Genomic DNA, 14,049 nt, shown 5'->3' with positions numbered 1-14,049 from the left:
CATAGCAAGTGTTCACCATCACTGGCTTCTTACGTATTCATAAAGAGAGAGATTGATATGGGAGGCAGGGAGAGCGTGATAAAGAAGATGAAAACACACCTGCCCAAACCATTAATACAGCAGGCAGGCAGGCTAACTTGTTTATTGCTGAAATATGATAATATGTCACTTTTGGACATTGCAAAGACATTTTGGATGTTTTAAAAACTGCGGGGAATTTGAAAGTCCAAATTTAAAGTTATTTTGATGCCTTTAAAAGAGTTGGTAAATTTGCAAAATGCTGTAATCTTTAGAAACAAGCACAAAATAATTGCTTTTCCTTTTTTTTTTTTTTTTAAACTAAATACATAATGCAGGAACTTTTATCTTTTGGGAGTAAGATTTGATTCTGGATAAAAGTGTGATTTAAAAAAATGTTGTGTGCACCACGCCTTCCTTTTTAATTATATGTAGAAGAAAATGAAAATCTATTTCATGTTTTTTGTGAAAAAAAATCTGTTTATAGTTTTAAATGACCAATTATTAATCTCTGAAGTTTTTGGTAGTTTATTTCATGACTTCTGACCACCTTTTATTCTTATTTATTTATTGTTTATTTTTTAATTGTAGTTGATGTTCAATGTTATATTAGTTTCAGGTGTACAACATAGTGATTAGACATTTATATAGATCACAAAGTGATCCACCCAATAAGTCTAGTACTCATCTGACACTATACATAGTTATTACACTACCTTTTATTTTGGGAAATTCTCACTAATATCTGCTTTGAATTAGATCTCAGTGTGGTCTTTAGATGCCCCAAATTTTCAATTACAGAACTGTTCTCATCATAACAATTCTATATAGTTTAGTAAAAAAACAAAAACCTAATCCTAATAATCTTTAGTGCCGAATTTACATTATTTAACTTTCAATCGAAAGTATAGGTTTGTAGGTTCTGTTTTAATTTTTGCGGAAAACTTTTGTTAATTTTGAACTATGTCCCAAATACTCCAGAGTGAGGTAAGAAAGCGAAAGGAGGAAGGGTGGTCACTCAGCAGCCCTGGACATCCGGCTCCTGCTCCACAGTGTGGTATCCTGCAGAGCTACTCACATTGACACCTCCCATCCACTCTGGAGAAGAGAGATATTTGATATTTTCTAAATAGAGAGGTCACTTTACTTCCATTTGGCAGGTTAAAAATAGGAAATGTTTTTTACCTCGTGAGACCATATTAAATAAGGTGTGCAATTTAGTGTTCCAAGTTAAAAAAAAAAAATAAGATTGTAAAATAACTGAATTAAAGATTCAGCATTTTTTTTTCTAATGACTGAAAAGAATTGTAGAGGAAAGACAGCAAGAGAGAATAATAAAGTCAGGGTACAGAACAGAAGGCCTTAGTTACTGTCCAGAGGGACTGCCATCTTTTAATATAGTCACTTAAAAATACATGCATTGCTACATTTTTCATTAGCCTTAATTTTTTCATCAATCATGTTAATTTATACAGAGGGCACTTAATAATAGCTAATTAACACTTATGACTTTTGAAATTAAAAGACCTTTGGAGAGATTACTGCTGATTGGGAAAAGGTTTTTTTTTTTTTGTTCCTCTTATTTTAGAAATGAGAGAGAAATAGCAAGAAGGTATGGGGCTTGGTGTGTTCAGAAGAGATTGTCCTGTTTCATCGATCATGACATGGTCCATGCAGGCACAATGACATTCTTTGGCACTGCCCTAGAAAATGACACAATTCAGCATTATGCGTCTCAAATTAAATAAATAAAAATTCAGAGTAATATTCCAATAGATTGAGACCAAAGTGAAGTGTATGAATGACCCAAAAGAATGCCAGAGGTAAACAGAAAATAATAATCTGGTGTAGTTACTCTTTCAGAGTAAAATAAATCATACAAAAAATCAAAATTTACTAAGTTGAAATAATATTGAAATATTTAGGGAGAAATGAGTGGTGCAATTACCTTATTCATCAAAAGAGGTTTTAGAGTTACATTTTCTCTGCATTGTATTAACCAGTTGTGCTTGCCTGTATCTTTCCTTTGTATCTTGCTACATGAGGTCACGGTCTATTTATTAAGAAATTGGATTTTAACTGTGTCCTTTTTAATATCTACAAAATGCCTTTGGTTGAGTACTTGTTTTGTATGATCTGAGTTCGTGTGTGTGTGTGTGTGTGTGTGTGTGTGAGTATGTATGCACACATAAATACGCTATTATATACAAATACTACACATGTACAAATACTGCATATATTTATAATACTATATATAAATATATCTTTCTATAAATATATCTTTAAATTTTTTTATTTTATCCACCAGTAGATGTCTCCCTTCCCTGACTGAAGGTTTCAATCTATAGGACTGCCTGAGGTTTTTTCACCAAATCTGGTTTTTGTATGAATGAAGAAATCAAGGTTTTAAAAAAGGGAGAAGTTTAGTATAAAGCATCTCTCACCCAAATCTGTCTTCTAAATGCCTATTGTATATGCTGTACTCTTTAACTGAAAATGTTGTGCTGGGGCGTTTTTATTTTAAGAGAATTAGACAACAGATTCTCATCTCTCTCAGGTCCTTTGAGTATTTCCATTTTGGGGGAAGATCTACATGGGGGCCCAGGATGTCTAATAACTTTTCCAAAGTACCTGAACTAGTATTAGGGGATATGTGAAACCGAAAGAACTACAATCAGAAATGAAATAAAACATACTTCTAAATTTTAACGTCTAGCTGAAAATCGTACAAATTTAGGTATACACAAGAATGAAAATATTGACTCACTTCTTGGGAAAATCTTTAGTTTGCTATTCAAAAGATGGAAGACATTTCCAACTATTTTTTTATCTGTGTTAATGGTAAAGCATTTAGTGCAAATTGTACTTTAGGGAAGAAAATCCACACAATGAAAATCTAGTCATGCCCATGCTGAAAATTTTTTCTAGAAAAATTGCAGCTTTTCTCTGGAAAATTGCAAAAATTTTGAGTCATTCTTTTGGTGTCTCTGACATTTTTTTTTCTTTTTTCCTAGTTTACGTCTTCCATTTTTTTTGAGTTACTTATGAGGCCTTAATCTCATCTACTCTGTATCTTCCTTGTGGATTGCTCTTATTTGGTGTTTATTAGGCCATTGATTACTTTGCCAGAAGTTACTAAAGCTCTCTGGCCTGCTGATTGTTGAATTTTCCAATGGGTAGGATGAAAGAATAATTCTTAAATCTTTTGATATATCCCTGAACAGGCCTGGAAAAAATTACTGGCCTATTATTCACACTTGTTTAATTTTCTTGGTGATGGTCTTGTGGTATCCTCTGCCCCAAGAAAATTGTCTTGACACTATTCTGGAACCATCTGATAATCATCTGGAACTATCTGGATGGGAGCTCTTTCATACTAAATCATATAGGCCAGTGATTCCAAAACCCTTTCCCATGAGGCATGCTCCCTCTTAGGCTGTTGTTATATAATGAGTTTGGAGACTTTTTCATGGATAAGATAGACTGTAGGTTATACCCAATTCCAAGGTGTTAAATGTGGCTTTTGTCTTTTCATTCATCCAATTGAAACCCACTGGTGTGCTCTGACCTCATGTCTGAGAATCCCTGCTTGAGATAATTGATTGTCCTCTTTACATACATCGGTTATAGCTCTAGAGGTTGCTTTAAGTAAATTATTGGATTAACAGATTAGTATTATGTGAAATGGTTGTTGACCTACAGGAGAATCTTATTTTTATTAGTTTAGTTCAATTTTTTTTTAATTTAAAAATGTTTATTGATTCATGCTTTAAAAATTCAGAAAAAATTTTTTTCAAACAAATCACCGAAGGCCACTTCTCTGCTCTCAATGTTAAGCCATTTTTTCCACCAAAAATAATAATGTATATTTTATGATATAAACTAATCAGTTTATGATAGCTGTGATTCTCAAATGCTTTTTAAAAATACCAATAAGATTAAAGGTGCGAACAGACCATGTGTAGCAATTTAAAAACCTGGTAAGCAAAGCCAAATTGACTAAAATTACCAATCAGCTGGATTTGGCCTTTTCGGCTACAGATGACTTTGTTCAAGACTCCTGCACACGTTAGAGGGTTTCTCATCCATGTTCTTAATACAAGCACAGCTACTAATACCTGATGCTGCAAAAAACAACACAGGCACAGAGAGAAAGTTCTGCTGATTCTGTTTCAATCTTCAAGAGATTTTTGTCCTCTACTCTCTTTATCAACTTCATCTTTTTTCCTTGCAAGAATCCTGGCTGTTGGTATCAGTAAAATAATTTTCTTCCTCATTCCCTTTCTTCTACTTCTTTTTTTTGTTAAAGTACTAATACCTGATGCTGCAAAAAACAACACAGGCACAGAGAGAAAGTTCTGCTGATTCTGTTTCAATCTTCAAGAGATTTTTGTCCTCTACTCTCTTTATCAACTTCATCTTTTTTCCTTGCGAGAATCCTAGCTGTTGGTATCAGTAAAATAATTTTCTTCCTCATTCCCTTTCTTCTACTTTTTTTTTTTGTTAAAGCTTTCTTTATCTTCAGTGAAACTTCTCCTCTCTTGATTGCCGAAGGACTTAAATATTTTTTTACTTTGGCCTTTCTTTGAAACAAATGCATCAGATATTCCTAGTGCTTTTAGGGTGGTAGAATAAAACTTTTTTTGCTGCCATTCTTGCATTTTTCTGAGCAACTCTTTCAAATAGTAGTGGCCTATTTTTAATTTTTTCTTCTCTTTTTTCTAGTTCTCGTCAGTATTCTCTCATCCTTTCTTTTTCACTCTTTCTTGTGGCATGTTCTCTTCCTCTGGAATATACTGTGGGTATTGGAGGGTTGCAGTTATATGGCACATGGTTTGCACTTGCATTTCTTACTGGTGACTTGTGCCTTGGAGACATAGGCCAATGTGTTTCTTTTTTAATTTTCTTTATCTGCTTCAATGTCTGCCAAAATTTCCCCTCTTTTAGTGGATGCATGTGAGGATGTGTGAAGATCAGGTGGTTTATAGACTGCTAGGAGTTTTGGACACTTCTGTTCTGAGGACTGTTTCTGATATCTTTCAAGAAGGTCTCCAAAATCAGCGGTCCGACACCTAGCCTTGAATTTACATTTCAACTTTTCAGCCTGCTCAGGACACTTGGGCTTCCTTGTAGTAAAACTTTTGCAAGCTGGTGTAGGTAAAAGCTCTTGGGATCTCAGTTGTTCCTAATATTTCTGTACAGCTCTTCTTTTAACCTGTTCAACCATAAGTAGATCCAGGTATAGGTCTGGCTTTAAGTCCATTTGTTTCTTTTTTAGGCTTAAAAAGTCTCTCAGCTACTTTCCTGGATTGTTTGCTTCTGTTCCTCCCTTGCAATAAACTTAAATGGCTTTTGTGAGGCCAAAAGAGTTTCTTTGTTTTTCTCCTTTATAGTCCACCTCTGCTGTTCATTTTGCTTGACTATATAATGGTAAGGGGGGAAAAAGATGAGTGCTGGAACTGGATTGACTCGGAATTTTTCTTATACTCTGAATCTTCTTGTTTTTCGAGCAGTTTGTGTACCATTTCAATACCTGATTTAGATTTCATGTTTTCTTCTTCTATTCTCTAATCATCATTTGGAAAGGCTCAGATACTGTAATTTTTGGCACTCATTCTTTTGGTTTCTTCTCTGTTTTTTCAACTGCTGGGAAGTCAGCATCCTCACACTGAATATAATCTTTAACAAAAATGTTTGTGCACATGTTGTTGATGAACTCCTTAGCATAGGTCATCATTCTGTTCTTCCCAGGATACTCCTTTTCTAAGTTGGGCAACTCATCTTCAGAGGAAGTCATAATCAAGGAAGGAGAATGATCTAAACCAGGCTCTGAAATTGAGCTTGATTAACTAGATAGGGTGTTAGGATGTCTTTTCTGATACAGATTTGGAAGCAACACTAGAAACTTCTTCCTTGATGATCATTGGCTGAACTTTCTTTAAATTTAATTTTCTCTAGTACATTTTCTCTAGCTTTGCCATAGTTTCCATGTGGGTAGGCTTGAGCTCTTTTGGTTTCCCTGAAATATTCTTCATCAGAGTGGTAAATATCAGAAAAAATCCATGAGATACTCATACTTGTACATGTTTGTTCATCCACACCAGAAACGTTGGTGTTAAAATCAGCCAGCACGTAGGCCAACAGCACTGCCTCCTCCTGTTCTTCCTCCTTCTCCCAGGCAGCTTCCACCACCACCAGAGCCTCTATGAGGTCTTAGCCTTTTTACTCAGTGATACGTGTTCTGGCATTGGGATTCAGTGGGGGTTGCACAAACTGGAGGCCACCAGCTTCAGGGCCTGAGGCACTGGCCAGGGTGGAAACCTGGAGTGGCCTCAGACTAAACAGTGGCTCCCTGCTTGGGGCCAGGACATTCTAATTCAGTTTTCTGTAGCAAATTTTTTACTGTGGTATGATACACATAACATAAAATGATTTTAATTATTTTAAAGTGTGCGATCCAGTGGTGTTCAGTATATTCATAGTGTTATACAAACATCAGCACTGTCTGGTTCCAGAACATTTTTATAACCCCAAAAAGAAACCGTCATTCCCATTAGCATTTCCCAGTACCTCCTTCCCAAAGCCCCTGGCAACTACCAGTCTGCTTTCTGTTTGTATGGCTTTGCCAATTCTAGACATTTCATGTAAATGAAATTATATAATTTTTTTTTTTTTTTTGGTTTGGTGTCTTTCATTTAGCATATTGTTTTCAAGGTTCTACCTCCCCCTGCCACCAGCTCTGTAGTAATGTTTCATTCTTTTTTATGGCTGAATAACATTCCATTGTATTTATATGCCACAATTTAGTTATCTATCTTCTAGCTTTTGTAAATAGTAATGCTATGAACATTCTTATACGAGTTTTTGTTTGAATACTTGTTTTTAATTCTTTTGAATGGAAATGCTGGGTTTGTGGCTATTTGACAAAGTATTCTGTAACTATTTGAACATCAACAACCATATTACTTGCTAACAATTTACAATTGCATCCATCCTCTGAACACTGGTCAACTGGTATGCCTCAAAAAAATGGTCCTCTTAGCTTCAGATGAAAAATGATGACACTGATGAATTAATGAACACTGATTTGATTTTCATATCTGCAGTGAAAAACTGTGGTAGTGATGATTTCTCCCTGTGGCATCTTATTATAGTCCAACCTAGTTTTTGCCTTTATCCACAGTGGAATCAGAATGGAATCTCTCTACAAGAAAAGGAAAATTTTAGCTAGTTAATAGCTTGACTTACTAAGAGACTAAAAGGCTGATTTTTCTGAAATTTGATACCTGTTTTTTGTCAACAGTTACAGCCAACAGGACCGATCAAAGGAGAAACTTCTAGACAACTTTTAATTTTCAACCAGTTTTATTTAGATAATAGGCTTTGCTTTGTGTAAACTTCAACAGCTTTATTCCACTGTAATCAGTTAACCAACTAGGACTAATTTAGGCACACATTAGATACAGTATGTCATGATCTATTTTCAGCATCTTTCTAAGTTCCCTCTCCCACCTAACTAGTGTCTCCTAACACATTTGAAGAAACAAAAATGAAACTAATCTTCTCAGAAGTAATTTTTTTTCAGTAGTGAAATTTATTTTGTTTTGCCAGAAATTTATTTTGTTTTGCCATAGTAGCAGCCAATACAGTTTTCTTTCATCCTCTATTTATTTGGTAAATGTTTTGGCAGCTAATACTCTCAAAGGCTTGTCTGTTTCAGAGTTCTACTACCAACAAAATATAGCACATGGTATATGATTATTGTACATTAATTTGGGTTTGAAATTTTTTGAGAATTTATTATAATTCTTTAGAGTTGTATCATCCAATATAGTAGCCTCTAGCCATATGTGACTATATGTTTAAATTAATTAAAATTAAATAAAATTTAAAATTCAGTTTATAAGTTACACTAGACACACTTCAAGCGCTCAATAGCCACATGTGGCTAGTGGTTACTGTTTTGGACAGCACAGCTATAGAATATTTCTCTCATCATAGTAAGTTCAATTGGACAATGCTGCCTTAGATAATTGGGAAAAACCATCTGGAGTTCCAAAACCACTGTGCATCACAGAAGAAAACAGGTCCAATGAAGCTGAAAGAAACCTTAAAAATCATCTTAGATGAGCCGTTTGCTTGATAGACCTAAAGGAAGATAGGTTTGAAGTGGGGCTAGTGACTTATCAAAAATCTCATAACTAGTTACTGGCGTGCATTTAATAACTTTATATCATGCTTTTTCTCACAAAGATGGCTTGTAAATTACCCATTAGTGTGTTAAAAGTTAATGTAATGTCAAAATAGTAAATGACTACCTTATCATCTCCTTTTCTTTATCACCAAGCTGCTTGAGAGTAGTTAATGTAATGTCAAAATAGTAAATGACTATCTTATCATCTCCTTTTCTTTATCACCAAGCTCCTTTTCTTTATCACCAAGCTGCTATACTCGTGCTTTCTCTTTGTCTCTGTTTATTTACTCTGGAATCTCTTGAGATATAGCTTCAGGCCTTATTATCACTAAAATTTCTCCACCAAGGTCATGAATAATAGCTTAGTCACTAAATCCAAAGACCTTTTCTTATTTTGTAATTTATTTTTTGAATTCTATTTTGTACTCTTGGAACATTGAAGAATAGTTGGTTGGAAGTTCCTTCTTTATTCATTTTTTCTTTCAGCTCTACCTTCTGTTCTACTGTTCTTCTTGTTGTTCCTCTCAAGTTTCTTCTTCTTTTTTCATTTCCTAAATGGAACCTCCCTTGGCACATTTACCTAATATCAGAACTTCAGCTACTCTCCAGGTGACTGGCTTCTCACCTGTAACTAATTCTGATCTGATCTGTTGTGAACTTGGGTCCCACGGCCAAGTGCCTCACTGGAACCTCAAACCTAACGTGCTGAACACCCTAGCTGGTTATCTTTCTCCTCTAGGCCTCCTTCCTCCTGTGCATCCTATTTTTCTTAAAGACACAATAATTCCCTGAGCTACCCAGAATTGAACTCTACAACTATCACTGCCTCCTAAGGATGACCAATCATCCTGGTTTGTCCAGGAGTGAAAGCTTTCTTAGGAATGGGACTATAAGTGTTGAAACTGCAAGAGCCCTTGGCAAATGGGTTGGTCATCCTACTTATTCTTTCTTGCTATCATATCTAATCAGCCAGCAATTTGCTTCATTTTTATTTCCACAATCTTTCTCAAATTTGTCTCTTTTATCCCACCCTTGTTTAGTTCTATATTATCTCTCATCAGATCTCTTGTAATGGCCTCCTAATTAATCTCTCTACTTCCAGTCATTCTTCCTTCAATCCATCCTCAGTTTCGCTACTCGGTAATTTTTCTATAACTCAGCTTAGTCATGCCACTTATTTGTTTCAAAATATTCCTTGAAGACATGGGGAAGGAATAGAGGGTAGATCGGTAACAAAAGGCAGACAGCTGCTTTGAAGAGTAGAGTAAAAGCAAAATGAAATAACAGAGTTTTGTTTCTTTCTCTTCTGAGTCCAAAGTTCACAGGCACCAAATTGCCAGATCTAGGAAATGACTTAGGCTGCAGTCATTAGCATGGGAATTCAGGAAGTGAAATTCTTTATGCACACTACCTCCTTCTGCCACCATCTCTGTGCTACTTTGCTAGTATTCTTCCTCCTCCTTTGTCACTAGTTGTATTTGATTAGAGAGCATTGTTCCTAGACATTGTTTTGTCTGGGGAACTATTTCTCTCTCTCTCTCTGTCTCTCTCTCTGTCTCTCTCTATACACACACACACACACACACACACACACTACATACATACATACATACATACATATATACATATATCAAGAAGTAGCAACAGAGAGAAGCAAAATACACATCAATTTAAAAACACGCAGTTTTTCCCCAGAGTCTCCTCTCCCAGTTTTCCCCAGTGGCAAAACTCTTGGCTTGGCATTTAATATTGTTCGTGGCCAGGTTCTAAACAAGTTTTCATGCTTTATATCACTCGGCTCTCATTCAGACCATTAATGCTCCAGTCACTCTGAGTAACTCACTCTTCTCTATGATCATCCTCTGCCCTTCCACATACACATGCTCGCACATGGCACGTTTTGTCTGTTCTCTTACTCTCGTGTCTACATGTCCCACCCTACCTATGCTTTATATGTTAGCTGATGTGCCATCTTCATTGTTATGTGTGCCATAGATAATAAAAACCATCTTCCCTTTTTACAGGGCTATGTCCTTTGAGACTCATTAGATGTTAAAACAACTTAATGGGACATTGTGTTCTCCACCCAAAAGATGTGAGGAAAGGCCTCGTTTAAGCTCAGTGCGGAAAGACACCTTTTTACAAAAATAGTGTAACTTTGTCACTTGCCTCTCAACTCAATTTGGTTCCTCAAATTATGTAATTAAAAGAATTAGGAGAGATTTGTGAAATTCTTTCATCCAGAGGCATTGTCTCATCCTCTGGCTTTCAAGATTTACAATGTCACCAATGTGCTTTGAAAAAATAAGTTATTACAAGTTTATATTTCAGTGGAGCTTATTTCTACCCAGGAAAGTCTGGGAAAAAAAAAAAACAAACTAATTGTTTTAGAATGCAACAACTCTAGATAGTTCTAAAATGGGTATAATCTCTCTCCTACATTTCTACAATTTTATATGTATCCTTCATCGTGTTTTTTATTTCCTTATCTTGTGTATTCCACAATCTCACCATATGTTTGACTCTCTTTCTCAATCTCATCTTTGAGTTTCTCTTCCTCTATTCAATACCGTAACTAGAATTTGCCAGTGCTCAGTCCTGAGTTCCCACTTCATTTCATTTCACACTTTCTTTTTCAGCAATCTTACCCTTGTCCATAAATTCAATTAATGTATATAAATGACCAAATTTGTATCTTCATTTCAGACTCTTTTATGCTCTCTCTCTCTTTCTACACACACACACACACACACACACACACACACACACACACACACACACACACACACATTATGACTTGCATGCCATCTCCACTTGAATATCATATAACATCTCAAATTTAACAACTTGAACACTTGACAGTTCCTTCAGGATTTTTTGCTGCTCCAGTGATTATAGTGGACAGCCCCATTGACTCAGTTTTTCATGCCAGAAACCCCCAAAGCATCCTTTCTCAATAAAGTTGTTTGAAGTCCTATAGAATTTTAAAGTGTATCTTGAGTCTATATTCATCTCTTCCATCACTATCATTATCTTCTACTTATTCAGAAACAACTTTTTTGATTACTCAATATAAACTTTCCACCCATTTCACATAGGAACTTTACTTTTCCTTTATAAACTTTATCCTTATCTATAGCTATATGATTACCTGAGTGATTATGTTTGTTTTCTCTTTGTCATTGTGAGCATGGGTTTTATGTTGGTTTACTTACCTTCATATCCCCAGCACCAGCCCAGTGCTTGCAATAAGCATATGTTGAATGAATAAATGAATGAGAGTCTTACAGGAAGTATCCCATATTAGTATTTGCCTATCACTGAATAGACTTTCCCTCAAAACCTTTGTGTTACAGATAATACCAATAAATCTAATTGTCAAGTGCAGAGAAAAACAGTAATGTTTTTATTAGGTTAATTGTGCATGACCATCTCTGCTTAATAACCTATGTGGAATGGTTTTGAGCTTTAGGGTATCTTTTCTTTAGTTAAATAACATTTAACAATTTTTTAAATTTATTAGTCAGAATAAAGTCCCTATTTGTAGTAGTCTACAATCTCCCATGTTTTTATTTTTGTAAATTGGAAGGTGGTAATTAAAAAAAAACACACAGTCGGAGTTCATAAAAACTCCAAAAACAGAGTATCACATAATAGCAAGTTATTTACTGTTTTTACCCATGCTTTGCCTTTCTTGGTATTTAGATCAGAAAGGGCCCTTACTCCTCTGATTGAATGCAGGATCCAATCAAAGCCAAACAAATTCTTTTTTCTAGGAAAAATAATCTTGACCAAAGATATTTCTGGAAGAAGCTTGGAGAAGGTTATCCAATGGCAATTGCGTTGAGAGATAGTCCATGCTTTCTGGCCACTGAGATTTTTGTCTGACTTTTTCAGTTTTTTTCTAATTCCGAAAACTATAGGGGACCATTCTAATACATATCCTTTTCTTTGCTAAAGCTAGGCAGAGTTGATTTCCATTGCTCACAACGAAAGAACCTTGTATCGGCATTGGAGGATATATGCAATAAAAATCTCGTAAATAAAATCATGACTAATCCGGAGTTATAGACTAACTAAACATAGTCTAACTTTTTTTTATCTAGAGTGTTTTGATAAAAAATAAACTGGGATAGATAAAGATTATAGGAGAAAATAGCTAACATAACTAAGAAAAAAAAGTTTATAATCACCTTCACAGTATTTATGTACATTAAAAGGATATAGACAGATTACATATTTATTTTCATTTTCTTCGAATATGGTGTTTGGAGTATTGCAAAGATATATCAAAGAGTACTTCTGCCTTCAATGAACTTGAGTCTAGTAGACTAGAAGCTTACCCAAACACAAACAATTGCAAGGAGGAAAAGGAAGAGCATTTTGCTCCTTTCAATATTGTAGTTTTCATAGCAACAGTGGGAGGTAGGTATTAATATTCTACATAATGATCACAGATGAAGATTATGAGGCTCAGAGAGTTCAAGTAATTTCTTAAAATCACAAAATTAGACAATGATTGAGCCAAAATTCAAATATTGACCCATTCTTTGTTCACATCACAATGAGATTTTTAAGTACAATAAGCAGGAAAGGTTAAGTATAAGTATAAGTGTAAGTGTAAGTGTAAGTATAGGTATAAGTAAATATAAGTATAAGTATAAAAGTATAAGTATAAGTATATGTGTAAGTATAGAAAAGGAGATATTTCTTCCAACCACAGAAATGTTACAAGGCTTCAAAGAGATGAGGGCTGAGCTTGAAGCTTGGGAAACTTTTTTAAGTTAAAATATAAAGAAGATTGCTCCAGAGGGTGAGAAGAATATAAACAAGTAGGTGTTTAAACAAAGGTCAGTGAATAGTTGTTGTTTAGAGTAATGGGCATTTTCAGGAAAATATTGAGAAAAATAGCTTGAGCTAAAATCTTGGAGGACCTCGACTGTTGGGATAAAGAAATAACTCTTCTTTATTGCAAGCCCATCAAAGCCCCAACTTGGTATCTCTTCATTAATATTAAATTTGAAGGTATTTTATACAATATACTGCATTTTAAAACATCTTGTTTACTTAGAGTACTCATGGATTTATTCTGAGAGTCATCCATGCAACCACATTTGGTTCAGATAAAACCTAGCATTGGCATAGTCATTCATTTCTTTACTCATTTTTCATTTCTAAACATATATAAATTACCTACTATTTAGCAGATATTCTAATAGGTACCATGGATAGAATCATAAAATGCTCTATCCTCCATGCACTGAGGAGAATTATATGTAAATAAATAATTGTAGGAGAATGTGATAGATACTGAAATAAAAGTATGGGTACTACAGGAGCAACAATAAGATTATTTAGACAATTTCTTAATTACCTAGTCCAGATGGTCAAATGGCCCAAATGAGTGAACAAAAATTAGTTATAAATATGACAATCACTTGACCTCTTAAATTGGACCATTGGTTGTTGGTATTTCTCAGCATTTTGGCTAAAACATACTTATGAGCATTAACAGAAGCATTCAATGAGGCTAGTAAGGTTATTTTGAGGCCAGGTTGAGTAAGGTCTTGGAAAACACTCCAAGGTGCTGCTTATATAAACAGTTGCTTAAAAATCTCTTATTATGTGAGACTCAATCACTTAGCTATAAGTTCAGCCTGAAGCTCTTATTAGAAAACACTTGTGAGATTCCCTATTACTGCACATCATGTTGCTTTGTTTTTAGCTGATGTTTTCTAACATAATTTCACCTAATAGAGTCAATCAGCTGTAATTTATTCAGAGTTTAAGAAGTTTGGATTTCAGCTGGGGAAGAATAGTAAGTTTCATAGTTCACT

The 14,049-nt window shown here is 34.8% G+C and overlaps 1 pseudogene; it reads right to left on the bottom strand.

Annotated features, from left to right (window-relative positions):
- Window positions 1–4,390: 4,390 nt before the first annotated feature.
- LOC102893146 lies at window positions 4,391–6,093 on the bottom strand (annotated as a pseudogene).
- Window positions 6,094–14,049: the final 7,956 nt, after the last annotated feature.

Source organism: Pteropus alecto, unplaced genomic scaffold (assembly GCF_000325575.1).
Source record: "Pteropus alecto unplaced genomic scaffold, ASM32557v1 scaffold121, whole genome shotgun sequence".
In the NCBI taxonomy this organism is placed as follows: Eukaryota; Metazoa; Chordata; class Mammalia; order Chiroptera; family Pteropodidae; genus Pteropus; species Pteropus alecto.
This window is presented reverse-complemented; position numbering and strand designations above follow the sequence as displayed.